General features: G+C 45.9%; 1 protein-coding gene across 8 annotated transcripts in view; it reads right to left on the bottom strand.

Annotated features, from left to right (window-relative positions):
* Positions 1-25928, bottom strand: part of Apba2 (amyloid beta precursor protein binding family A member 2) — a 306198-nt gene that overhangs the window by 172758 nt on the left and 107512 nt on the right. For 7 of the 8 annotated variants that reach the window (XM_074061687.1, XM_074061691.1, XM_074061689.1 and 4 more), the window contains one exon: positions 12974-13067. The exons of the other annotated variant lie outside the window; for it this stretch is intronic. The gene's annotated coding sequence lies outside the window, so the exon portion shown is untranslated. The remainder of the gene's footprint in view (positions 1-12973; positions 13068-25928) is intronic. 8 annotated transcript variants of the gene reach the window in all.

The raw sequence follows: 25928 nt of genomic DNA, 5'->3' as shown, positions 1-25928 counted from the left end.
TGAGGATATCTCTGGGGGCTACACTTCTGTCTACCAGAGTCTCTGAACCATATATAGTCATCCCCTTGGTATCTTCAGAAGATTGGTTCCAGGACCCCCTATGGATACCAAAATCTACAGATACTCAAGTTCTTTATATAAAATAACAGCATTTCTATAGAGCCTTCACACACCCTCCTGTATACTTTAAATCATTTCTAGATGGCTTAGAAAACCTAATACAAGCAAATGTTATGGAAATGGTTGTTCTACTGTGACAAGAAGAAAAGTCTACCGATTCAATCCATTTTTTCCCAAATATTTCAGATCCACAGAGGGCTGACTGTGCTCTCTGTAAATTGAAATCCTTTCAGCAACAAGATCAAGAATTACATTAAGTTTAAAAAAAAAACACTCATGAGGTAGAAACACCCACATGCAGAGTAAAATTCTGCCCCCACACTTGCATAACAGCGATGCGCTTCTTTTCCATCACTTTCAACTGATCACACCAAGCAAGGACACAAACAGCCAGACAGCCTCGTTAGGAGAAAACCGTCACACTACAGGCCCAGGTGTCATTGTAACGCTATTAAGACACCTGTAAGTGCAGTCTCACCCTTCTGAGAGAGTGCTTTCCTTTCATCAATCATCATGGGAACACATACTACAAAAATCAATGGATATAGATGGTTACTTTAAGATTTCTAGCCACCAACAACATACATTGACAACAAGTCTCCCTTTTGACGATGTGAAATTTACACATCCCAAATCCTTATAAACAGTGACAAAACAATCCTGACAACATCACCCAGGGTGTTTATCTCAGGCCCCCTGCAAGGCTGCAAAATTGATGTAGTTTTAAAATATGAACAATGTCCATGGTCAAGATCAAAGGAGATGTCCTGAGTGGTTGTTTGTGTTGCTTTCAATTTGAAGTCTTTCATTGTCAAGTTAAATATTCATGCTGTGCTAGTCTCCTTCCCTCTGGCCCTCTCCATTCTAAACAAAACTTGGTTTTTAATGAGGTCCCAAGGATCACAATGCAGCTGGATTGCAAGGCACCACGTGAATCTGTGTGTTCCCTTCTGCATGGTTCTGGGGTGCTTAGAAAGCATCAGACTCCCAAAGAAGCTGCAAGAACAAGGAAGGTCCCCTCTCCAAAGCAAAGCGTGAATGGAGGAGGAAGCTACTCCCTAGACCAGGAGGGGAGCGTCCTCTGTCCAGCCCAGAGCCCTGGAGCCTGACTTCCTGCCAGCTGCTGCTCCACCTGCTCTGTGGGCACCCCAAGAACCAACATAAGTCAAGCAATGCAAAGGGGCTGTGGCCACTGCCTGGACCCTCCTACACAGCACCCCAAGCCATGCAGGAGTTCTGATGCCCCCTTTTCCTGTTCTTTTTCATGTTCAAGTATGAAGCAGAAGCTTCACCCTGTCCCATCCCCATGCTTATCTGTGCACAAACGAACTACTCCATTCATTCTTCCAATGTCTCTCAGCTCCTCTCCGTACCAGGTTACAAAAGACACAGATCCTCAGCCCACCAGGAACTCACACCCAGGAGAGTGCAAATCCAGAAGCAGATGGGCTCCAGGGCATGTAAGCACTATGGTGGGGGAGTATACCAAACACAGCCTCGGAGGGACTAGGGAGAACACGTATCAGGTGATGGGGACACAGAAGAGGCATCTCAGGTGAACGGCACAGTATGGGCAATGGCCTGGAGGCAAACCCAAGAACCAGTAAAATGTTCTCGGGTGATTGAAGCCACAGGGCAAAGGGCATCAAGAGGGAGGGTTAGAAAGTGAGCCAAGCCTGTGATAGCAGGTTTGCCCTTGAACCTGAGTGAAAACAGTCATTCATCATCAAAATGTGGCCAGATGTGCTTCTGGCAAGGATGGCCTGGTTGAGTGCAGTGGTGGCAGAATGCAAAGGTTAGGTGAGGAGGCTGTTGGAATGTCCAGGAGAAATAGTGGAGATGCCAAGGGAGTCCTGAGGGTGAAGCTCTGTCTGCAGCTGGGTAGTAGAGGGGTTCACAGCAGGGCACCACATAAGAGCTACCCAGCCTCCCCATGCCCCACCCATGGGGTCACATGGGCCCATCTGGGATCCTTCAGGAGTCCCTGGAATATCAAGTAAGGCTGTGTCCTAGAGTGGGAGGGATCCAGGGTGCAGTCATAGCCAAGAAGGGGGCCAAAGGATCCAGGGCAGTAGACAAGACACCTAGGGAGAAGTGTCCCCAACTTGTGACGGGGACCTCAGGGCACAGAGGCATCACATGAGAGATGAAGAAGCATCCTTCCATCCAGGTTGGATGCTCTTGGGGACACATGAAATGCTGGCTGCTCTGTGCTCTGCCTCTCAGCTGTGGTGCCCACCCAGAGGTGGGTGACTTATGGTCACCACAGGTCACTTATGGTCTCTGCACCTGCTACAAAGGGCTCACTGTGGGGATCTCTGGACACACAGCCTGATCTCTTTAGAAGTCCAAAATTGCTGGGCACACAGGCTAACTCAGCCAGTTACTACTCACCAAAGAGCTAGCATGGCCCCAATGTTCCCAGCCTTCTTAGGCTAGGCCTTGGGGCCAGTTCTGATGGGTGGCATGTTAGCAGAGGGTGACAGTACTGCTCCCAGAAGGAGTCATGGAAGAGCTGTGAGTCCCTTCACCTTCAAGATGAAGAAGTGGCCTGACTGGAAGTGGCATTCCAGAGCAGGGAAGAAGCCCTTAGAGCTCACCCAGCTAAGCAGCCAAAAATCAGTAAGGCCACAGCACTCCTGTGACTTCTGTTAGAGAAATGTCTTATTCTGAACTAAAATTCTCAAAAATACAAGGAAATGGGAAAGGAGGAAGGGGGAATGTATAAACTCTTGGTTCTGTTAGCTTGTTCTGTAATGTTGGGTGAGTCACGGTGCTTACAAATGACAGTGCTGGGAACATCTCAGAGCTGGTCTGGCAGAAGCCCCCGGCACGGATGAGGAATCTGACACCCACAGAGGAAGTGGCTGTAGGGCTGCTCCAGGGACGGTGTGCATCGGGGATAACAAAGGCCCAGCCAGGAGGGACTAAGCCTCGAACTTTCTCTCTCTCTTTCCCAGCAGGGAAGTCCCAACAGGCAGGGGCAGTCACACTCATGGATGTGTACCTCCAACAGATGGTCACTCAGGATTTGAGGGTAAAGGTACCTCACAGGTCACTTATGGGAAAAGGTGGGACACAGTGTCCTTGGGTCTGACTCAGTGTAAGAAGAAGCAGGACATGCCAACTATAGCAATGAGAGGAGAGATTAGGAGGTGTGGACCAGGCAAGCAAGCCCAGCAACTGACCTAGGGGTCAACTTGGCTGGCACTGGACCACACAGAGTTTGTCCCCAGAAAATGACAAAGTGACAGCAACAAATGTGCATGAGCCCTCCCTCCCAGGGGAGCCCAAAAGACGTTGCAATGGAATCAAGGTACAGGTGGCAGGACCTGTTTCCATATGCTTAGTCCCATGGGGTAGAAACTACTGCCACTCCTGCTCTATAGGTGAGGAAACTGAAGCGTAGCTATATAACAGGTCCAGAGCCACAAAGCCAGTAGGAGACCCTGCCAGGATCTGGATCCATGCAGTCCAGCTTCTGAATACCCCACAGCCACTCAATGATTATGACACTTAATGGCAAAGCCAAGTGCAACCCACCGAAATCAGCATTCTGGTGATGAACTGCACAGTTCTGACTGTCTCCCAGGGATTGAGGGCCACTAACCCAGACCTCATCCTGGAAGACACAAAGCATAAAGGGCGCTCAGGCAGCTCCACCTTGCTTTGCAGTGTGGAAACTTCCTCTCTCTTTTATCTGAGAGCTCTGCCTTCCCTGGTCCCCAGTCAGCCACATCCCCCAGTAAAATCCACACACAGTTAATCCTGTATGGTGTTTGCCTCTCAGAAGACCAAAAGGAGCACTGTTCCTTAGGGGAACAAAAGTAGAATAAAGTCACAGCCAACAAAAGTTCCCCAATCCCTACACAAAGCAGAGAGCAAAAGACAACAAACACTTACGATGGAAAATACTGGAAAAGGAAGCAGTCAGCTGTCAGCTGTGTGTGCTGCATGAAGGGGTGAGGGTGCAGGGATGGGACAAATCACATGCCTGTGACAAGAGTGCTTCCTGCCCTCACATCAGAACTACCCACTTAGAGCTTCAACACCTGTCTTCACAGTCACTTCTTCTGTCAGCTGTTTATTGTTCACCCAAATTAAAAACAGAGAGAGAGAGAGAGAGAGAGAGAAAGCAAATATTCAGCTTGATAAATGATTTTACATACCCTGAAATTCCAATCTCCCCAGGCAGGGAGGGGATAGCCACACCAGCTTCCCCAGCCCTTGGAGACACCGCCTCACTGTGTGGCCGTGATCATGACCCACCCTGTTCTCACATTTTCTACCAAGAACACATCCCTGAGCACACAGGACATGTGCCCCCAGGGCTCCTGTTTGTGTACGGTTTGTGCTTCCACCTGTCTTCTGCTCCCTTGCTGTTTACTGGTTGAAGAAATGGATCCATTAGTTGTAGAGCAATTCCCACCACTGGGTTTTGATGCCTGTGTCCTCGCACAGACAAACATCACCACCTGTCCTTTGTGTGCCCAAAGACTGGGGGTGATTGGATTCAGGTGCTGACCCCTTCTGGGACAGTGTGTCTCTTCCCAGCTTTCTGTGACAATGTCAGGAGGGCCCTGAAAGCCACCTCAGCCCAGGTCTCTCAATTCATGCACACATGTGCTAGAATTCTTCCATCAGCAGACAGGACACTCACCTGGTGACCCAGGGCACAACCTGCCTAAGCAGAGCAGGATGTGTACTTCAGTCTTTATTTACCAGTGTTCACAGAAAAACACTGCTTCCTAGCATTCTAGGGATTTGATTTCGGTTCTGTTTTCTTGATAGGATGAGAAATCCATAGATATAAACACATTTGATGCATGTCTACCCACTGTGGTTGTTACTTCCACTGATGTTCAAATTGTCCCATCTTTTGCCTCTTCAGGGCAGCTCCTGGGTCCTCTCAACACCATCCTGGTGATCTTTGATGGCTCCTTTGCTATCTGCCACGACAAGTGTTGCAGAGACAACTGGTACATTTCCTGCACCTGACCTGCTATCCCCGTTTGTCCAAGTGGTCCCGGTTTCTTTTAGCAACAGAAAAAGTCCAGCAGATGCTCCTTGTTGTAGGGTTGGCTTCTGTTTCCTGGCCTCCACAGGGAACACAACTAGTTCATGAGTTCATGCTGATCCTTGTCAGTCAAGGTCAGGATCACAGGGGTTTCTTAACCTAGGATATCTTTCCTCTGTAGCTTCTTTCTCCTCCCACTGAAAATCCTGGTCCTGGTCCTCAGATTTAGATCACATAATTATTCATTTGCTGTTCCACAGAAAACATCCTGGGAATAGCAACGTTAATGCTGTCACTGCCAACATGATGCTAGCATCAACGATACAAAAATATTTTGGCTACACTACCGTCTTCCATACTGCCCGCCACCGTCTTCATAGCCGTGAGATGTAATGGTGCACATAGCCATTTCTACTCTGCCTGCTCCCTCTCAGCCCTCAATACTCACTCTACACACAACTGTGGATTTTACCTTCCCTTCACTTTCATGTCACTGTCTCTCCAGTTGTCCACTTGAGACAAGAGCTCCACAAGCCCAGTGTAGGAACTGCTGGGGCCTCAGTGAGCCCTGACTTCCCTAACTCCATGGGAAGATCTAAACATCTGAGGCCAGTGAGGGCTTGACATTGCTCCTGGAACTGTGCTTACTGGCAGACAAGAACCTCCACACTCTCATGGGGCAGGACATTTGTTTAAAAAGCTTCCTTAGTCCATTTAGCATATGTATTACTCTGTTTCCTATTGCTATACCAAAATACCTGAGGCTTTGTGCTCCATAAGGAAGAGAGGTTTATTTAGCTCACAGTTTTGGAAGCTGATAAGATCAGGTACCCCGTTGGGCATTATACCAGGAGGACTTGAGAGAGGGACACCTCACATGGTAAGACAGTAATTCAGGGAGAGTCAGGGGCCAGGATCACTCTTTTTATAACATTCAGCTATGGAGAGAACTACATTAATCCCTTCTGACAGTGATACCCCCAATAAGCTAAACATCTCCAGCTACACTGTATTCATTTATTGTTACTGTTATTATTAGCATATAGTAACATAATTAATTTCACTGTGGTATTTCCATACATGCACATAGTGTACTTTGATGACCTTCTGTTTCTCTTTTTATCCCTCCTTTCCCCTACACCTCCCCCTTCTTCCTTTAGCTTTCTTGCAAATTTTTTTTAAATTACAACACAATTTTTGTTATATAGAATTTTGTTATAGAAATTCTATTACAAAAGCAAATCTATTTTTTATACACTGGTAATGAAGTTGGGTTTTTTTAAATTGTTATGCTGGGTGGGGGGAACATTGTGGCATTTACAAAAGTTCTCACAATGTTTCAAATATATCATACTTGAATTCACCCCCTCCATCATTCTCCTTTATTCCCCCCCATCATTCTCCTTTATCCTCCCCTCCCCCCATTCCTGGAATGGTTTCAACAGATCTTATTTTTCCATTTACATACACATGTGCACAGTATTTGCACCATATTCACCCTCCTTCACCCTCTCCCCACATCCTCCCCACTCCCACTGGAACCAACCCTTCAGGCAGGGCCTGTTCACTGATTTTGTAAATGGATTTCATTATGACCTTTTTCCCCCTCCCACCTGCTGCTCATCCCCCTCCCCCAAATGGTCCCATTCCTAAGTTCATGTCCTTATTTTTAGATCTAGATTCTGCATATGAGAGGAAACATATATGTGCCTTTCTGCATCTGGCTTATTTCACTGAACACAATGATCTCTGGTTCCATCTATCAGTTCCACCACCTCCCAACCCTGCCACACTGGGGACCAACCTTCCAGCTCAGGTCATCCTGCACAGGTCACTGTAGAAAGCTAAGTCACCCTGGAACAGCCTGAGCCTGGCACCAAGTTCATGTGTATCTCTATGGAAGCAGTGGCAGGCCAGCAGGAAGAGGGGCTAAGGCATGCAGACCCCCAACAGTACATGTCCTGCATGAGCTCAGGGGAGAGCTCCATGGGACCATCCTCTGGGTTTTAAACTCTGTCCCATCACTAGAGGTAGGCCTCTCCTCAGGACCCATGTTTAGGAATCTTGTGTGTGAGGCCTTCTCCCACGCTAGGGTACAGAAGCCAGTAACTCTGCACTGTAAACTATGGAAGCCACCAGGGTTGGACATGCTCCCACAGAGACTGACCCTTCTGCCCGCCCAGCACTACAGCCAGTCCCATAGTACAGACACACATATCTTAGTGTCTGCATTCCTGCATCCCACCTGCCCCCATTTCAGGGCAATTCCCTTCTCCTTCTTGGATGTCTCATCAGTGGCCCAGTGGCCTTGTGTCCAGGACCTGGCAGCTCTGTGCACTAGTTCAGTCTAGCACTGTACTCTGATAAATGAGAATTTATCAGATGTTTCATTTTCCTTGGGTTTACTTACCCACAGACAGCTGTGATCCAAAAACATAAATGGAAATGGAAATAAACAATTCACAAATTTTAAATGACATTCACTACAGTGTATTGTTATAATTGTCCTATTTTATTGCTACCTATTGCTGTTAATATAATACCATGCCTAATGTATAAGAGTTTATCCTAGACATATACATATAGGAGAAAACATCCTATGTACAGAGCTTGGTCCTATTTGTGGGTTCAAGCACCCACAGAACAACCTGGAACATATCCCTGCAGATAAGGAGGGACTACTAAACTGGGGAAGGAGGCTGGATTTTGCTGCTACCTCCCAGCAGCTATGCTGAGACCCAGGACAAGGCCAGGAGGGGCCACCTGCTGCAGAAATGGCCCCAAATGCTCCCTCTGCCAGGGCTGAGACTCACCCACTGAGACCTTCCTCTACTGGAACATCTGTTCATTTTAATATAACCTCCCAAAATATTACTCTACAATTATTTCCAAAGACTTAAATAGGATCCCCAAATACATAGAATTAAGACCAAAATTGTAATTTTAAATTACTGTTCAATTGAATAAGCATAAAACTTTTCCATCTCTAAGCCAAAGGCAGGCAGCAACACCCCAATTAACCCTTAGACACTGCTGAACTCCCAAAAACCACCACTCTGAACCCTCCAAGAGAGAAAGAGCTCCTGATCCGCGCAGAGCCTGGACAAGGAACCCAGAAATGGATGTCATTTCCCCTCTGCAAATAAGGACATCTCTGCAGCCACCTGAAGGAGGCACTGCCTTGCAGAAAATGCAGCCAGTGACTTGAGCCTTGATGTGGTGTCAGCATGAGGTCCCAGAGGACAGGGGACAGGATGCAAGTACAGCCTTATTGGCCCTGCTTTACTGGGTAGGGGCAGGAGGTGGCAGGTGATTCCCTTGACCTGGTTGTGGAACCCCTGGTATCTCCCATTCCTGGGGCCTCATGGGGATCCAGAAACTTCAGAACTGACTCAGTGTTTGCTGGGCGGCCACCAGTGGTGGGACACGATGTTCAAAGTAACCCTATCCTGCTGCCTCAGAGGCCAGCAAAGCTAACAAACATGGCCATATCTTCCACCAAAAGATGTCTTCTTCCCTCTCCCCATCCATTTTCCCAGTGATCTGGCCACAGGAGACCAGCAGTCGGGAGGGAGGAGCAGAGGCTTTCCTTGGGGGGGGGGGCTATGGGGGATGGGAAAAAAGGAGGGGGAAGAGGAGAAGGTTTCTCCTGATGGCCACCCTGAGTCCCCAGCATCTGAGAAGCCACGTCCAGAGCTTCCCTACCAGTGAAGACGGGCAGGTGCGAGAGGAGAAGCTACCTGCCACCTATGGGTGTAGATGCTCCCAGAGACACCCTGAATGGCTGCCCAAAAGAACCATACAAGAGATCTGCATGAAGACAGACCAGTCACAAGCACCAGACCAGTAAATTCTCAGCAGAGAATTTCTCTGAGGAAGCCACACAGCTGGTCCTCAAGAGAAGTAAGAATTAGACACCTGCTGGAGGGTGAGAGTACCAAGAAAGCCATTAGTGCCAAAACTACCCTTTCCTCAGACACTTTGTCCCTCAGCCTCAGCACAATAAGGGCAGAGGAGTAGGCATAGCCCTGCCAGCAGCCAGGGAGACAAGAGAAGAAAAAAGAGAACACACAGAGCCCTCCTCTACTGCCGCCTTCCAGGACAGGACAGGCTCCAGCCAGGCAGGCAAAAGCTCCAGAGATTCTATAGTTACTCATTTTTATCACTAAATGATACTGTTTTAAGGCTGGAAGGAAGAAACCAGAGAACCTTCTATTGCCTTAGAACAGCAAAAACCCCCAGGGCCCAGCTGACCATTCCCTTGACAGAGGAAGAACTCACCTTCAGGACAGATGGAGAGGGAGAGTTGGATAAAGACAGAGCTCCCTCTGCTCCTTTCACACCTAGCCCAGTTATACAATGTAAGGGGCTCTGACTCCCTGAGGGGACGTCAGTGTGAGTCACACACTGACATCAGATGGGACCCCCCCACCTCTTTTTCCATCAGGTTCTCAACCTGGTATCCATGAGCCACAAAACTTCACATGTGCTGTGCAGAGGTGCATTAGGTTCAAAGTGTTTGGCCCAAACCCAGTTCAGAACCACAGAAAGTGCTGTCCACACCTGTGTCATCTGTTGAGTGGGGTGCACAGGTCTGCCATGGACACAGGAGGTGCCTGCCTCATCCTACCAGCCCATTCCTGTACTGGTGAGACTTTGGGGCTGGGAGTTGAATTATCAGAAAGGCAGAGGACACAGCCTGTGGCCTCCTGTCACCTCAGCTACTTGCATTTTTTTTTCCTTTTTCATATAAATAGAAGTGGGCCAATTTTACTTTTTAGGTAACAAAACTGCTGGAAATGCCTCCATGTTGGGCAGAGGCAACTCTATCCTTAGTGGTGGGTGGCAGAAGTGGTCTTTAGAGATACAGATATTCCTCCTCCCCTTGATGAAATTAGGAAAATAATGGTTTTTTTTTCATTTGTAACTAAGAGAAGAACAGATGGCAACAGTTTAAAAATATGTTCATGAGAATCGAAGGTGGCCGTGGAACCATCAACAAGACGTGGAAAACGGGGGTGTTTGGTCACAGGAAGAGCTGACCATAGGAAAAAAAGTCACCTTCAGAAAAAGCCAAGCACACTGGGTGGATCATCTCCTACTAGACCCCTCCTCTTAAAGGTCCACCACCTCTTCATATTGATACACCTGAACCCTTGGGGAACAAGCCACATCTGCAAATTAGCAGCCACTATCAGCAGGTGTCTGATATTGATCACCAAGCTCTCTTCTGGGTGTGAGGATAAGGGGGAGCACATAGACAAAGTTCCTGAAGCTTATGCTCTGATGGGGAGAGCAGACAGCAAAAGAGTAAAGCATCAAACAAAGAACACAATTCCAGGCGGGGATAAGAATCCCAAGAAAAATCGAAGAAGGGCAAGAACATCTAAGGATCTTGGAGGTCATTGTTCTCAACCTTAAAACAGGAAAAAGCTGGACAAACTGGATTTTCAGGGGTCTATGAGAGAACTGAGTTTGCAAAGTGTCCCCTGAGATCTGGAGAGACAGGCAAATCCAGAGAGCTCCCCCAAAACCTGCTAGCCTGCAGCAGAGCCTCCAGAGCCATAGTTTGGGTGATTGTGACAAATTGCTGGAGGTCAATGGTGGACCCATGACAGGGAGAAACCAGTGGTATACCCACACGTGCAAGGGCTTTATCTCCAGGTTCCCATAGATTCTCCCTGTGAAGAGCTGGTCTAATGGCAGCTGTGACAGACAGAGGGAAGGTAATCCTCCTGATATACCTTGAGTCTTCTCCATCACAAAGGCCTGCCTCTTGGCATTGGGCAAGGGGAATGACTCCATAGGAACCTTGTTTCGGGCATGCCTCCAGCCTCCTCTAGCTTCCCTGTTTCATCTCAGCTCATGGGGTTGGAAAAGTTTATACAAATAGTCGCCATGATGGTTCGACTTCTGAATTTTCGTCTCTGTTATGTGTGAAAGTGTACTGATATACCCACTGTTTTTCACTTTCAATACAATACTCAATAAATTACATGAGATGTTCAACACTTTGTTATAAAATAGGTTTTGTGTGAGATGATTTTTAACAACTATGGGCTAATGTAAGCATCAGAGTACATTTAAAGTGAGCTTGGCTAAGCTATGATTTCGGTGGGGTGGTGTATTCAACACATTTGCTTTTTTGTGGTACTGGGATTTGAACTCAGAGTCTACACCTTGAGCCACTCCACCAGCCCTTTTTTGTGAAGGGTTTTTTTCGAGATAGGGTCTCAGAGAACTATTTGCCCAGTCTGGCTTTGAACCGTGATCCTCCTGATCTCTGCCTCCTGAGAAGCTGAGATTACAGGCATGGGCCACCAGCGCCGGGCAACACATTCCTTTTTTTTTTTTTCCATACGTGCATACAATGTTTGGGTCATTTCTCCCCCCTTCCCCCTGCTCCTTCCCTTTCCCCCCACCCCCTCCCTCTCCTGGCAACACATTCTTGACATGATATTTTCAATATATGATAGGGTTGTCATGGCAGAATCTCATGGTAAATTGTACAAGAAGAAACACACGTGAAGGTCACAGACCAGGGACACAGGCCCACTGAATGACTGAGATTTAACCAGAAGATTATATAGTACTCTCCAAAACCTACACCTTACAACCACACCAACAGGGTTTCAACATAATGACATTATATTAAGTCACAGAAGCCAGACATTAAAGGTCACGTATGTTGTAACTCCTAATATATAGGAAATACCTAGGATAGGTAAATTAATAGAGACAGAAAGCAGATTGCCAGGGTTGGGGGCAGCAGGGAATAAGGAATGACTATGGAACAGTTATGAGTGTTTCCTTCTAGAACAATGACAGTGACTTGGAACTAGAGAGAGATGATGGTCACACAACACTGGGAACACATGATTGTTTTAAATGGTTCGTGGTTCAGCTGATTAGTGGATAAAGACATGGTGTATATGTGTTACAGTTGGCAGAGCTGGCCACCTGGATGGATGCCTTGGACCCCACCACCTGACAGAAAGTGTCAAGGATGCAACATGGAGAACTAGAAGCCCTCAGCCAGCAGGAAGAAGGGAATTGGTGGTAGAATTGGTGAGGCACAATTGACAGGGTCACAGGAAACACAGGGACTCCTGTCCTGCCATTTGTCTTAGAGGATTACTAGATTTCCTTCCTGTCAGTCTTCTCAAAATACAGTAGGGTCCCCATATCTGCAGCTCCATACCTGTAGATTCAACCTGCCACAGATCAAAAATGTCTTTTTAAAAAATTCCATAAGGTTCTAAATGGCAAAACTTGAATTTCCCACACACTGAGCACTACACGGAGTCCATGTGAATTGAGTGATGTGTGGGCAAATCCTGCCATAACCTCATTGTTTGCATTCTGTTCACCCCACAGCTTGTTCCAGTACTGCACAGTTAGGCCTTCAATGCCTGTGTCTATACTGAACATGTACAGACTTCTTTCTTGTCTGTGTTCCCTAAACAATGCAATATACATTTACTGTGTATCAAGTATTATAAGAAATCTGGAGATTCTTTAAAGTGTACAGGAGGATTCTCGTAGGTTCTATGCAAATACTCACCATTTTATATAAAAGACAGCATCCTCAGATTTTACTATCTGTATGAGGTCCTAGAACCAATCCCCCATAAGACCATGAGATTGCAAATGTAAATTTGTAAAAACAGAAAATGATGAAAAAATTAGCATAACTGCTTTTAAGATTGTGTTTGAGAAAGATGAGGGCCCAGGCAGGTAGACCGAGTCTCACAGCTCCGTTTAACACATTTATCAAGACTCATATGCCAGCAGCACGTCAGGTGAAGTATGGGGAACGAAATGCATCCTACTCACTGGGAATCTCCAGGGCCCCCGTGTCACAGGCCGGTCCAGGCCTCCGTGGTGGCTCTCCCACACGAGATTCAGCAATGCTTAAATATTCAGACAACTGTAATGAAAAAGATCACAAACAGGGCCTTAGCCAGAGGAGAACACAAACAGTTCATTTATAAACAAGTACTAAAACAGCAGAGCTGACAGCCCATAATCTCAAAGTAGCTCAAAAGAGGAGCTAAACTCCAAGATTCCCAGGGTGGTCAAACACCTGGCCAAACAGAGTCTGAAGTTGATCGTGACTGTCCACGTGGTTTCAAGGGAGCCCTCAGATTTCTGCACAAAGGTCGGTACATACAGATAACTGATGGTTTGAGACCACACACAGTCATAAGCACACGGGGGGTCTATTTCTCAAAGCCTTTTGGAGGAAGATCTGGGGAACACTAGCCATTAATAGTTCAGGTTTCACTTGCTCTCACAGGAAATGAAACACATCCATCAAGGCTCTGCTCCCAACTAGTTTTACCAAAGTAGCAAAATGCTACATGCGGTACAGAGCTCAGTGTGATTTATCTTAACGCTATTTATCTTAAAATAGCGTTTGCCACAATGCTGGGAAGGGGGAATTCAGCCAAATGCACTGAACAAGGACTCCGCACAGAAATAGCGATGGTGCACCTGTATTTGTGGCCCAGCGCCACCAGACTGGCAAGAGACGGGTCCTTCCTTGAGAGGTTAGCAGGTGACTGTTACCACTGGGCTAGTGGCACCTCATAGGCCAGCACTACCCTGACATCAGCCAGTCGCCCAGGTCTCTGCAAAGAACTGAGGTACAGAGACAGACGCTTTGGTTTCCATCTTAGCTCTGCCACTGGCAGCCTGGGAAGTCTACATAACCTTCCTGTGCCTCAAAGGATGACAGGGGTCTCTGAGATACTGTGGTTGTGACCCCACATCCAGTTTCTGCCCTCATTCCTTTAACCCTCACCTTCTTGCCATGTCAAAGGAGGGGGCTGCTCCCTCTGATTGATGAGGTTCCTTGAGTGTTTATGTCACTGGCTGCTGCATTCTGTACTGTTACTTCCTTCCTCGGGCTATTTTTCCTGCCCACGGAGCTGGCCGCCCAGCTGCAATCTCCTCCTGTCCTCCATGCGCCCATGGTGAGGGTGGGGCACCATGCTTCTGGAGAAACCCAGGCCAAGTCATTCCTTGGCCTCACAACGCCATGCAAGCACAAGGAGCACATTTGTAGCCAGGGACTGTAACAAGGTGTGTGGAGGCACAGCAGTGCCTGATAAGATAACTGACTTTGAATTACGGGAGGCCCAGGACCAGGCTCCACACACAGCTTCAGCCTTGTCCCACCACACCCTAAGGCACCAGGCCACCTGAGCCTCACCTCTCCCATGCTCCTGTCTGAACCATTCCCTTTTTTGTTCTATGAAATCATCCTGGCATACTTCTATTTATACTTCAAAATCTAAATGGGGGAGGCATCTCTGAACTCCAGGGGTAATCCCAGTGCTCTTAGTTTCTTGTTTCTTTACTTCTCACCCTCCTCCTGGACCATCTCTCCTGATCCACCTGTGGGGCCCTAGGGGCACAGCTTTTTAGACTGGAAATACCACCAGCACTCTGAAACACCCTCAAACAGCCACAAAGGAAAAGGAGGATAAACGCAAGAAGACTGGGGAAAGCACTCTGAGGGCTGGCAAGGGAGTATTTGGTGGAGGGTCAAAGATCCCTGGCTCTGGAAGGATGAAAGCCACACAGAATACACAGAAACTGAACAGACCAAGAGTCCCATGCTCGAGCTGTTCTTAGCTCACGGGCAAATGGGGCCACCAGATATTTCTGACTGTGGAGGGAGGTTATGGACCCATACGATACAGGATGACCAAGGAAGGGCAGGCCTCATCCTGGGGCACACCAGCATCAAAATAGAGCTTGTCCTGGAGGTCCAAGAAAAGACAGAGGCAGGACACACTGTGTACTGCCCCTCCCCCCGCCACACATGCACCAGTTGTCCAGGAGAGGAGAGGCATGCAGACAGAAAACTACACCCTTGACTTCCAGCTCCTTCTCATGGATCTTGTCCCAATCTCCTGAGTGGGAGAAGACCTGGGCCTATCCAACAGTGCCAAGAGCTACCTACCAGCCCCTGAAACAAAGGCTCCCATGCTTGCCACAGGGTAAATCTGCCTCTGCCACCTGTAGTGTGTACCTGAAGCTAAAAATACAGCCAGCTTCTCAGCGCAGCTCTTTCTGTAAGGAATGTCCCGAGGGGTGAGGGGGGACTGGGATCCAGGGAATCTATGCAGGAGTCTCTACTCCCCACCATCATTGGAGCTGTCTGCAATGGACAGGGCTCTGCTCTTGGCTTTCTGCATGGCCCAATGACCAGTAAGTGACCTTCCTGGCTGGGCACACATAGCCTCCTACCTCTCTCCTGGGCTTGGCAGCTCTCCAGGCCCACCCAGGACACACACGTACAGGGAAGTGGAAAACACTCTAGCAACTCAAAGTCCTCACAGTTTCACAACTGGAGAGCAGCTAAACAGCTGGGCTTCCAGGGCCAGCTGTCCTCCACTCTGCTGCCTGACCCAGAGAGACCTGGGAAGGCAGGGTGGGCCTGGTACCCAGACCAGCAGCAGCTCTCTGCTCCTACTAACTAAGCCCCATGACCCACCTCTGATCAGTGGTGACCAGCTGGAAACATCCAAGCCAGGCCTGCCAGAGGACAACCTGGCCCACTGGGAGATACGGTGCTGGCAGCACTAAGAACCCCCTATCCCCAGGTCCTGGCTGGTGCTGGGTCCCCAAATGGTTAAACAGTGACCATATCCTGGAAGACAGGCCTCCTAGAGTCCGTCTGCCTGATGTCTGGGGCCACTGCATCCTTTCTAACCTGCTGAAGTCACTGGGGTCACCTGCTGTAGCCAGGCTGCCAGCTGTACCCCACCCCTGCGCACAGCCACTCAGGTCATCAAGTGCCCAGGCTGCCACCAGTTCAAGTCTTCTCCTGCCACATGCCCAGCCCTGATCGCCTGACTCAGTAAGGACTTTCTCTTCCTGATCCTTGAGATGGCATAAAGGAAAACACAAATTCCATATCTGAGACGAGAGAGATGAGACGGTACTGACTAGAGAGCAAAGGACAGGAGTGTAGACCAGAGGTCCTGCCTAACACTCTGTCCCATACAGACTCCACTCTGCTCCTTGCATCTGCACCCTCCAAGTGGCACACCGGCCCTTGGGCGGCCCCACACTGCTACATAAGTCTCTAGGAAGCTCTCAATACCTTTTAGAGCAAGAGAATCAGAGACCCAATGTGGGTCCCCTGATGCACGGAATCAGAATTGCTGTGATCATCCCCCAAAGCCTTCCCATCTAGTTGACAGCCACAGTCCTCAGCTGCTTAGGCTGAAGGTTCACAGCCATCTTGGTCCCTTCATCACTTGCTCCCACATACATACAAGCTGGCTCCATCTTCGGAATCTGCAGAAAATCCAGTACTGTCTCTGCCCCCACCATTCCCTGGACAGGGCTTCCGTCCCCTTGATGGTGGTGGTAGCTCCTAACAGTCCCATCTAGCCTGAGTGCACCAGCCCAAATGATCCCTCTCAATGTCAGGGCTGCCCCATAGACTCTGAACCCTTACACAGCTGGTACCCACCCTCCAGCTCCTCCCATGACCTGGCACCACCCCAGGTACCACCCCAGGGCCTTTGCACAAGCCATTCTCCCAGATCTCAACCCACTCCCTTCCTGTTCTCTACCCTGCTTCTAGGCCTGTGTCACCTTCCCTACCCCCCATAATTAAAACCCTAACACCATCCCCCTGCCTTTCCTGGCCTCCTCCCCTGCTTTATGTTTTTGCACATTACCACCCCTAATCTATGACATTTTTCTTTTATTTCTTTTATTTACCATGATCATCTTCTGCCTTCCTCACAAGAAATTAAGCTGCATGAAGGCAGGCATCTTAACCAACAGTCAACAAATACTTGTGATGTGAGTGAATGAGTCTCTGTCCTCCACCCAGGAGGCCAGCAGAACAACAGCCAGGCTTCTGGCCCAAAAGACCAAAAATCGTATGTTCTCCCTCATATGTGGACATTAGATCAAGGGCAAACACAACAAGGGGATTGGACTATGAGCACATGATAAAAGCGAGAGCACACAAGGGAGGGGTGAGGATAGGTAAGACACCTAAAAAATTAGCTAGCATTTGTTGCCTTTAATGCAGAGAAACTAAAGCAGATACCTTAAAAGCAACTGAGGCCAATAGGAAAAGGGGACCAGGAACTAGAGAAAAGGTTAGACCAAAAAGAATTAACCTAGAAGGTAACACCCACGCACAGGAAATCAATGTGAGTCAATGCCCTGTATAGCTATCCTTATCTCAACCAGCAAAACCCCTTGTTCCTTCCTATTATTGCTTATACTCTCTCTACAACAAAATTAGAGATAAGGGCAAAATAGTTTCTGCTGGGTATTGAGGGGGGGGAGCGGGAGGGGGTGGAGTGGGTGGTAAGGGAGGGGGTGGGGGCAGGGGGGAGAAATGAACCAAGCCTTGTATGCACATATGAATAATAAAAGAAAAATGAAGAAAAAAAAATGAATGTATGAAAATACAGTGATGAAACCTGTTCAAAATTGTTTAGGAGAGCAGAATAAAAATGTAATAGGGGTGAAAAAAAAAAAAAAAACAGACAGGCTTCTACTACCTGGAGGCTCCCATCTCTCCAAAGGACACATGGCACTGGTCTCCAATTCACACAGTGACAATGACAAGATCCTGTTCTCCAAGCTGCCCAGGGAGACACCCTCTGGGGTCTACCTGTTAAGGACTCAGAACTGGAAGGGTCCCAGTCCAGCCCTTCAATTTTCAGGTTAAGAGGTCAAGGCTCAGAAGGCAGTACTGACCACTTCTCAGCCACACCCTCTACAGTCAGCAGGCACAGGGCACAAACCTGGGCTGGATCCAGGCTGCAAGGCCTCACTCCTTTATCTTCTCATCTCCCCATGTGTAACTCGGGGCTAGGGCCTGGCAGCCCCCATCCCAAAGGGCTGCTGGGAGAATGTGGTGGGATCACACTTGCCCTGGACAGGGCCAGTCAGGGCCATATAAGTGACATCTCAAAGGCAGCACCTGCAGAGCCAGGTACAAAGTACAAAGAGAAACAAAAAAAGCTCCTCTGAAAACAGACAGAAACTAACATTTTAAGTGGAGTAACGACAGAAAGCGGTGCTCAACAGGCCACATAGCAAATGGCTCTTGGCTAGATATTCTTGCAGAAAGCTCCTTGCTGATCCAGTGCAAGCCTGCTCCTCCGTCGCTCACAAAAAGTGCTTTGGAGACAGTAGGAGACATCAAGGTTCAACATAATTTTCCTAAAAGAAAAAAGTCATGGCTCCCTCCATGATAGAAAGAAATAACCCCACTATAGCTACAATAGGCAAATCTAGACAGCTGTCCACAGGCTCGTCCATCACTTCACCATGGACTCTGGTAGCCAGAGTCCCCAGAGCACTCCATCCTGGTCAGCCAGGGTTCTGTGACCGAAGGCATGACACACAACCTGCCTGGCTCAGAAGCCTGTCTTCCTGCTTGTCCTCAGGGGGAGGTGGTGACAGAGACAGCCTACACTTCTTGTCTGCACTGGTGCCTACCCAGGATACACTTGAGAAAATGGGTTCTAGGGAAGGAGCCTCCAGCTGATAGCTGCAGGCAGAAGGACACTATCTAACCTCAGGTGACCCAGTGGGACCCAAGACAATACCCACCGAGAGCCATGAGGCCCCAGCCCAATGAAAGGCCAAAACTGGCCACCCCCTCCATGTCCAGTGCTGTGGCCTAGGCTACAGTGGTGTCCACAGGCCAAGCCCATGGTCCAAGACACTAGAATTAGGAATGCAAAAGGGGAGATAACAACAAACACCATGGAAGTCCAGGAAATCATCAGAGACTACTTCGAGAACCTATATTCAAATAAATTTGAAAATCTAAAAGAAATGGACAGATTTCTAGATACATATGATCATCCAAAACTGAACCAAGAGGAAATTAATCACCTGAATAGACCTATAACACAAAATGAAATTGAAGCAGCAATCAAGAGTCTCCCCAAAAAGAAAAGTCCAGGACCTGATGGATTCTCTGCTGAATTCTATCAGACCTTTCAAGAAGAACTGATATCAACCTTCCTTAAAATGTTCCACGAAATAGAAAGGGAAGGAAAACTGCCTAACACATTTTATGAAGCCAGTATTACACTTATCCCAAAACCAGGCAAAGACACCTCCAAAAAGGAGAACTATAGGCCAATCTCCTTAATGAACATTGATGCAAAACTCCTCAACAAAATAATGGCAAACCAAATTCAACAACACATCAAAAAGATTATTCACCACGACCAAGTAGGCTTCATCCCAGGGATGCAGGGGTGGTTCAACATACGAAAATCAATAAACGTAATAAACCACATTAACAGAAGCAAAGACAAAAACCACTTGATCATCTCAATAGATGCAGAAAAAGCCTTTGATAAGATCCAACACCATTTCATGATAAAAGCTCTAAGAAAACTAGGAATAGAAGGAAAGTTCCTCAACATTATAAAAGCTATATATGACAAGCCTACAGCCAGCATTATACTTAACGGAGAAAAATTAAAACCATTCCCTCTAAAATCAGGAACCAGGATGCCCACTATCTCCACTCCTATTCAACATAGTACTGGAATTCCTAGCCAGAGCAATTAGGCAAGAAGAAGGGATAAAAGGAATACAAATAGGTAAAGAAACTGTCAAAATATCCCTATTTGAAGACGACATGATCCGATACCTTAAAGACCCAAAAAACTCTACTCAGAAGCTCCTAGATATCATCAATAGCTATAGCAAGGTAGCATGATATAAAATCAACATAGAAAAATCATTAGCATTTCTATACACTAACAATGAGCAAATGGAAAAAGAATGTATGAAAACAATTCCATTTACAATAGCCTCAAACAAAATCAAATACCTAGGTGTAAACCTAACAAAAGATGTGAAAGACCTCTACAAGGAAAACTATACACTTCTGAAGAAAGAGATCGAGGAAGACTATAGAAAGTGGAGAGATCTCCCATGCTCATGGATTGGCAGAAAAAACAACATAGTAAAAATGTCGATACTCCCAAAAGTAATCTACATGTTTAATGCAATTCCCATCAAAATTCCAATGACATTCATTAAAGAGATTGAAAAATCTACTGTTAAATTTATATGGAAACACAAGAGGTCATGAATAGCCAAGGCAATACTCAGTCAAAAGAACAATGCAGGAGGTATACAATACCTGACTTCAAACTATATTACAAAGCAATAACAATAAAAACAGCATGGTACTGGCACAAAAACGACAGGAAGACCAGTGGAACAGAATAGAGGACCCAGATATGAAGCCACACAACTATGAGCAACTTATCTTTGACAAAGGAGCTAAAAATATACAATGGAGAAATAGCACAGCCTCTTCAACAAAAACTGCTGGGAAAACTGGTTAGCACTCTGCAAAAAACTGAAACTAGATCCATGTATATCACCCTATACCAAGATTAACTCAAAATGGATCAAGGATCTTAATATCAGACCCCAAACTCTTAAGTTGATACAGGAAAGAGTAGGAAATACTCTGGAGTTAGTAGGTATAGGTAAGAACTTTCTCAATGAAACCCCCAGCAGCACAGCAACTAAGAGATAGCATAGATAAATGGGACCTCATAAAACTAAAAAGCTTCTGTTCATCAAAAGAAATGGTCTCTAAACTGAAGAGAACACCCACAGAGTGGGAGAAAATATTTGCCAACTATACATCAGACAAAGGACTGATAACAAAACTAAATTCTCCCAAAACTAATGAACCAATAAAGAAATGGGCATGTGAACTAAACAGAACTTTCTCAAAAGAAGAAATGCAAATGGCCAGAAAACACATGAAAAATGCTCACCATCTCTAGCAATAAAGGAAATGCAAATTAAAACCACGCTAAGATTCCACCTCACCCCTGTTAGAATAGCCATCATCAGCAACACCACCAACAACAGGTGTTGGCGAGGATGCGGGGAAAAAGGAACCCTCTTACACTGTTGGTGGGAATGTAAACTAGTACAACCACTCTGGAAAAAAATTTGGAGGCTACTTAAAAAGCTAGACATCAATCTACCATTTGATCCAGCAATACCACTCTTGGGGATATACCCAAAAGACTGTTACTCCAGAGGCACCTGCACATCCATATTTATTGCGGCACTATTCACAATAGCCAAGTTATGGAAACAGCCAAGATGCCCCAGCACTGACGAATGGATCAAGAAAATGTGGTATCTATACACAATGGAATTCTATGCAGCCATGAAGAAGAACGAAATGTTATCATTCGCTGGTAAATGGATGGAATTGGAGAACATCATTCTGAGTGAGGTTAGCCTGGCCCAAAAGACCAAAAATCGTATGTTCTCCCTCACATGCGGACATTAGATCAAGGGCAAACACAACAAGGGGATTGGACTATGAGCACATGATAAAAGCGAGAGCACACAAGGAAGGGGTGAGGATAGGTAAGACACCTAAAAACTAGCTAGCATTTGTTGCCCTCAACACAGAGAAACTAAAGCTGATACCTTAAAAGCAACTGAGGCCAATAGGAAAAGGGGACCAGCAACTAGAGAAAAGGTTAGATCAAAAAGAATTAACCTAGAAGGTAACACCCACGCACAGGAAATCAATGTGAGTCAATGCCCTGTATAGCTATCCTTACCTCAACCAGCAAAAACCCTTGTCCCTTCCTGTTATTGCTTATACTCTCTCTACAACAAAATTAGAAATAAGGGCAAAATAGTTTCTGCTGGGTATTGAGGGGGGGAGGAGAGGGAGGGGGCGGAGTGGGTGGTAAGGGAGGGGTGGGGGCAGGGGGGAGAAATGAACCAAGCCTTGTATGCACATATGAATAATAAAAGAAAAAGGAAAAAAAATAAAAAACAGGAATTTTATTATAATAAAGTGTGCATGTGTAAGATAATGCTTAGTCTTTCTAAATGAGATCTAACTCATAATTTAGAGAAATGTTCATTTATTCTGCTTTGATAACTTGCCCCATATTGCATAAACTGACTTTCCATTGTACCTAACTTAGTATATCTCACCCAGCTCAATTTGATCCTATTTTTTGCAAACTCAATATTGTTGGTTTTTTTCCTTTTTTATCCCACCAAATTTTTGTGGAAAAATCTATGTAACTTCTCTTTTTTTAAAAAATGCCTATTAGTATACATTATTCTTCAAGATAATGGGTTTTATGGTGACATTTTCCTGCAAATAATGTACTATGATCATATGCACTCTTCCATTACCCTCTCTTCCCTCTCCTCCTCTTCCCTAATAGTTCTGCTTCTACTTTCATGTCTTAACTATTGCATTTTATCTCTCATGTTCTCTTTTTTTCTTTATGCTGTGAAGTTAAAGAGAAAAAACACTGCAATCAATGCTAATAGCTCACATTGAACATTAAAACAAGAATAGTAACTAACATTCCAATAATGTTATTATATGCCTTGTATATTTCTAAATGTTATATAGATGATAGATACATAGATATGTGTGCATATATACAATATTAATTTAATTTTCACAATTACACTATTAAATACTAGTAAAGTACTATTTATTTTAGATTGAGGGAGACATTTAAACAAATTTTCTCAAGTTCTAAAAGTTTTAAAATATTATAGATGGGATTCGTATGCTCCAGATGTTATACTTTTCAATGTCATACAGAGAAACGTTCTCTGTCTTCTTTTTTTAAGATGCACATTTTTGAGTGTTCTCTTTTTCAAAGCCAAGAACAGAACAAGTAAGGAATTTTACTTTATCCAGGGTATTGCAAGAAGGGGAGCATTTTAGTCTGAAGAGCAGAAGCTGTTGCTTTAAACTTTTACAAAGAGCAGTAGTCAAGTCTTAACTGGCATAATTTACAGTTGGGATCCATTGTGTAATGAGGTGACTTCTCTATTAGTCCGCTAGGCAGGAAATATGTATCTCTGTGTCTAGCTGGATCAAAGGACAAACAAACAGTTCATACACTTGTTCATGAGGAAAAGAAATGGTAAGTTAGAGATTCTTTGGTCTGACCAGGTTCGGGTAAAGGGGAAAGACAGACATTTAGCCTTTCACAGGGAAAAAGGAAATATCCAAAGTAAGTCCTACAGGGAAGGATGGTTCTTTGTGCTAACTCATTTCGTAATTCACAATAGGTTGGGGAAAATTTCTTATTATTGCTGTTTCCAGAGCCCAGGTGAAGTTCAATATTGTCCATGTTAAAAACTTTCCATTTCTATACTTGCATCTAACTTGCATTACACTTGTCATGTTCTCCTCTAGTGTTCTAGTTGGGATTTCAGATGTCTCCCAAAATCATTAAAACTTTCTAAGAGGAGAAAGTGAACTTTAAAAAAATAATCTTAATTTTACTATTTAGAACTGAACAGTTAAAAATATATATTATGTTCAACACCACAGAAAAGATACTTAGGTCAGTAAAGTACTTCTATAAACACATATGTTACTTATTTCTACTCTTTTTTATGTTTTTTTCTTCTTTGGCACTTTCCTTTTTATTTCCTGGAAACTTGTCCTTATCATGATTCACATAGAAGTTTTATAATCTTATTAGTAATAAGAATTAAATTTTATTTCCTAACCAAAAAAAAAAAACTCAAATCTACAGTCACACCTCTCAAAATGCCCCATCCTTTTCATGTAATCCTAGGGACCCAGTGTGGGTCATGAATGACCCCCGACCTCGAGAAGTTGCAGGATGCCTGTGCAGACCCTGAAGGAAGCAGGGCTCCCTGCAAGCATCTGGGGCAAAAGATTTGGGATCAGCCACCAAAAGCTGAAAAATGCTGGTCACTGAGTGCCCAGTGCCTCAGAGGAGTGAGCCGGGATGGAAAGGCTTGAGGGAATGAGCAAGACTCAGGCCCAGCAGCCAGCTGGGAGAAATGCCCAGGGGATTAAGACAGAAGGATGGGAACAAATCCATCCTGCTAGCCTTGGGTGGGGGTTGCCATTGGATGGAAATTCTTTGACCTGCAAACTATGACTTTACAACTTAGAAAGCTCTAACTTTGCCACAACTCTAGGCGGCTTTGCCCAGTAGGGAGAAAAGCTGGCAGGGACTGAGTCTCTGTAGAACCGGTTGCTGCGTGACAGCCCTGAGAGAATTCTATTCTCATCCTAAACTACAAAGCCACCCAAAGCACAGGGCAAGTTTGTGTTCAAGGTCACAGAGCTACACACCAGGTGAAGTCCCATGCTCAAACCTGGGTGACCATGTCTGAAGCTCTCTCAGCTCCAAGCCACTGCACAGTCTGTCTCTAGGCACATGGTCAGCAATCTAAGCTTACCACACTGTGGCTGCATTTACATATGTTTTTCTGCTTTGCCAACTTTGGAAAATGTTATGATTTTGTTTTAAGCCAAAGGGACACTTCCCTTTAACTTTCCTACAAATATCCTCAAGATGATCAAAGAGAGAAGGTGGCAGAAATGCCACAAATGGTGCACAAAGTCTCCAAATGGGCTAAAATTTTTGCATACTATGAAAAGTGTTCCAAATTGGATGAAGATAAATTTGGGGAACTTCTGAGGGGAATTTGGCACCTGGCTAGCTCCCCAGACAGGTGAAGACTAGAAGCAGGCACTGAGCCCCACAAACCACTCCCTGCCCTCTGCCACAGGCAGCCACACCTGCCACAAGGAACAGAGGGCCTTGGACTGCACAACAATTCTGGGCCACTCAGTTTACACTTGTCCTCAGTGGGCTACTGTTAACCATGCACAATGACCCCAGACCATGGTCAAGACAAAATCCATCTCGAAACTGACCACTCCAACACCTGTCTCTGAGTTGCCTTCTCTCTTAACACATCCAAGGCACGTCTCAAGGTCAGCATGTCACAATGGACCAATCCACCCCACCCCCACCAAAAAAATGACCCAGCTCCACCCACAGCCTCCCTGTCCTAGCAGATGGCAACTCATCACCCATTCGGGGTTTCGCTGGGCTCCCCTTCTTCCCCCACCCCTCCTCGGAACCCTCAGCAAATGGCACAGGCACCAGTTTCAGGTGCAATCCATCTCCTCACATTGTCTCCACCACCTGCCCTGAGCCTAAGGCCTCAGCCTCCAGGCTCTTAGGCTTCCTACCAGCACCTCCTGCTTTGACTTTAGACCCAAATATTACGTGGTGGCCATAGTGAGCCTGTCAGCACAAGATGTCTCTTGATGCAAGTTCAGGAAGGGCACCGTCTGTGTGATGGTGATGCAGCTAGCGTCAATAGCCAAGTAATGGAAACAGCCAAGATGCCCCACTACTGATGAATGGATCAAGAAAATGTGGTATCCCTTAACATTATAAAAGCGATATATGACAAACCTACAGCCAGCATTATACTTAACGGAGAAAAATTAAAACCATTCCCTCTAAAATCAGGAACCAGACAAGGATGCCCACTATCTCCACTCCTATTCAACATAGTACTGGAATTCCTAGCCAGAGCAATTAGGCAAGAAGAAGGAATAAAAGGAATACAAATAGGTAAAGAAACTGTCAAAATATCCCTATTTGCAGACGACATGATCCTATACCTTAAAGACCCAAAAAACTCTACTCAGAACCTTCTAGACATCATCAATAGCTATAGCAAGGTAGCATGATATAAAATCAACATAGAAAAATCATTAGCATTTCTATACACTAACAATGAGCAAACGGAAAAAGAATGTATGAAAACAATTCCATTTACAATAGCCTCAAACAAAATCAAATACCTAGGTGTAAACCTAACAAAAGATGTGAAAGACCTCTACAAGGAATACTATAAACTTTGAAGAAAGAGATTGAGGAAGACTATAGAAAGTGGA

The sequence above is a fragment of the Castor canadensis genome, chromosome 19 (genome assembly GCF_047511655.1).
Source record: "Castor canadensis chromosome 19, mCasCan1.hap1v2, whole genome shotgun sequence".
NCBI classification, from domain to species: Eukaryota; Metazoa; Chordata; class Mammalia; order Rodentia; family Castoridae; genus Castor; species Castor canadensis.
The sequence above is the reverse complement of the archived record's forward strand: the minus strand, read 5'-3'. Positions and strand labels throughout refer to the sequence as shown.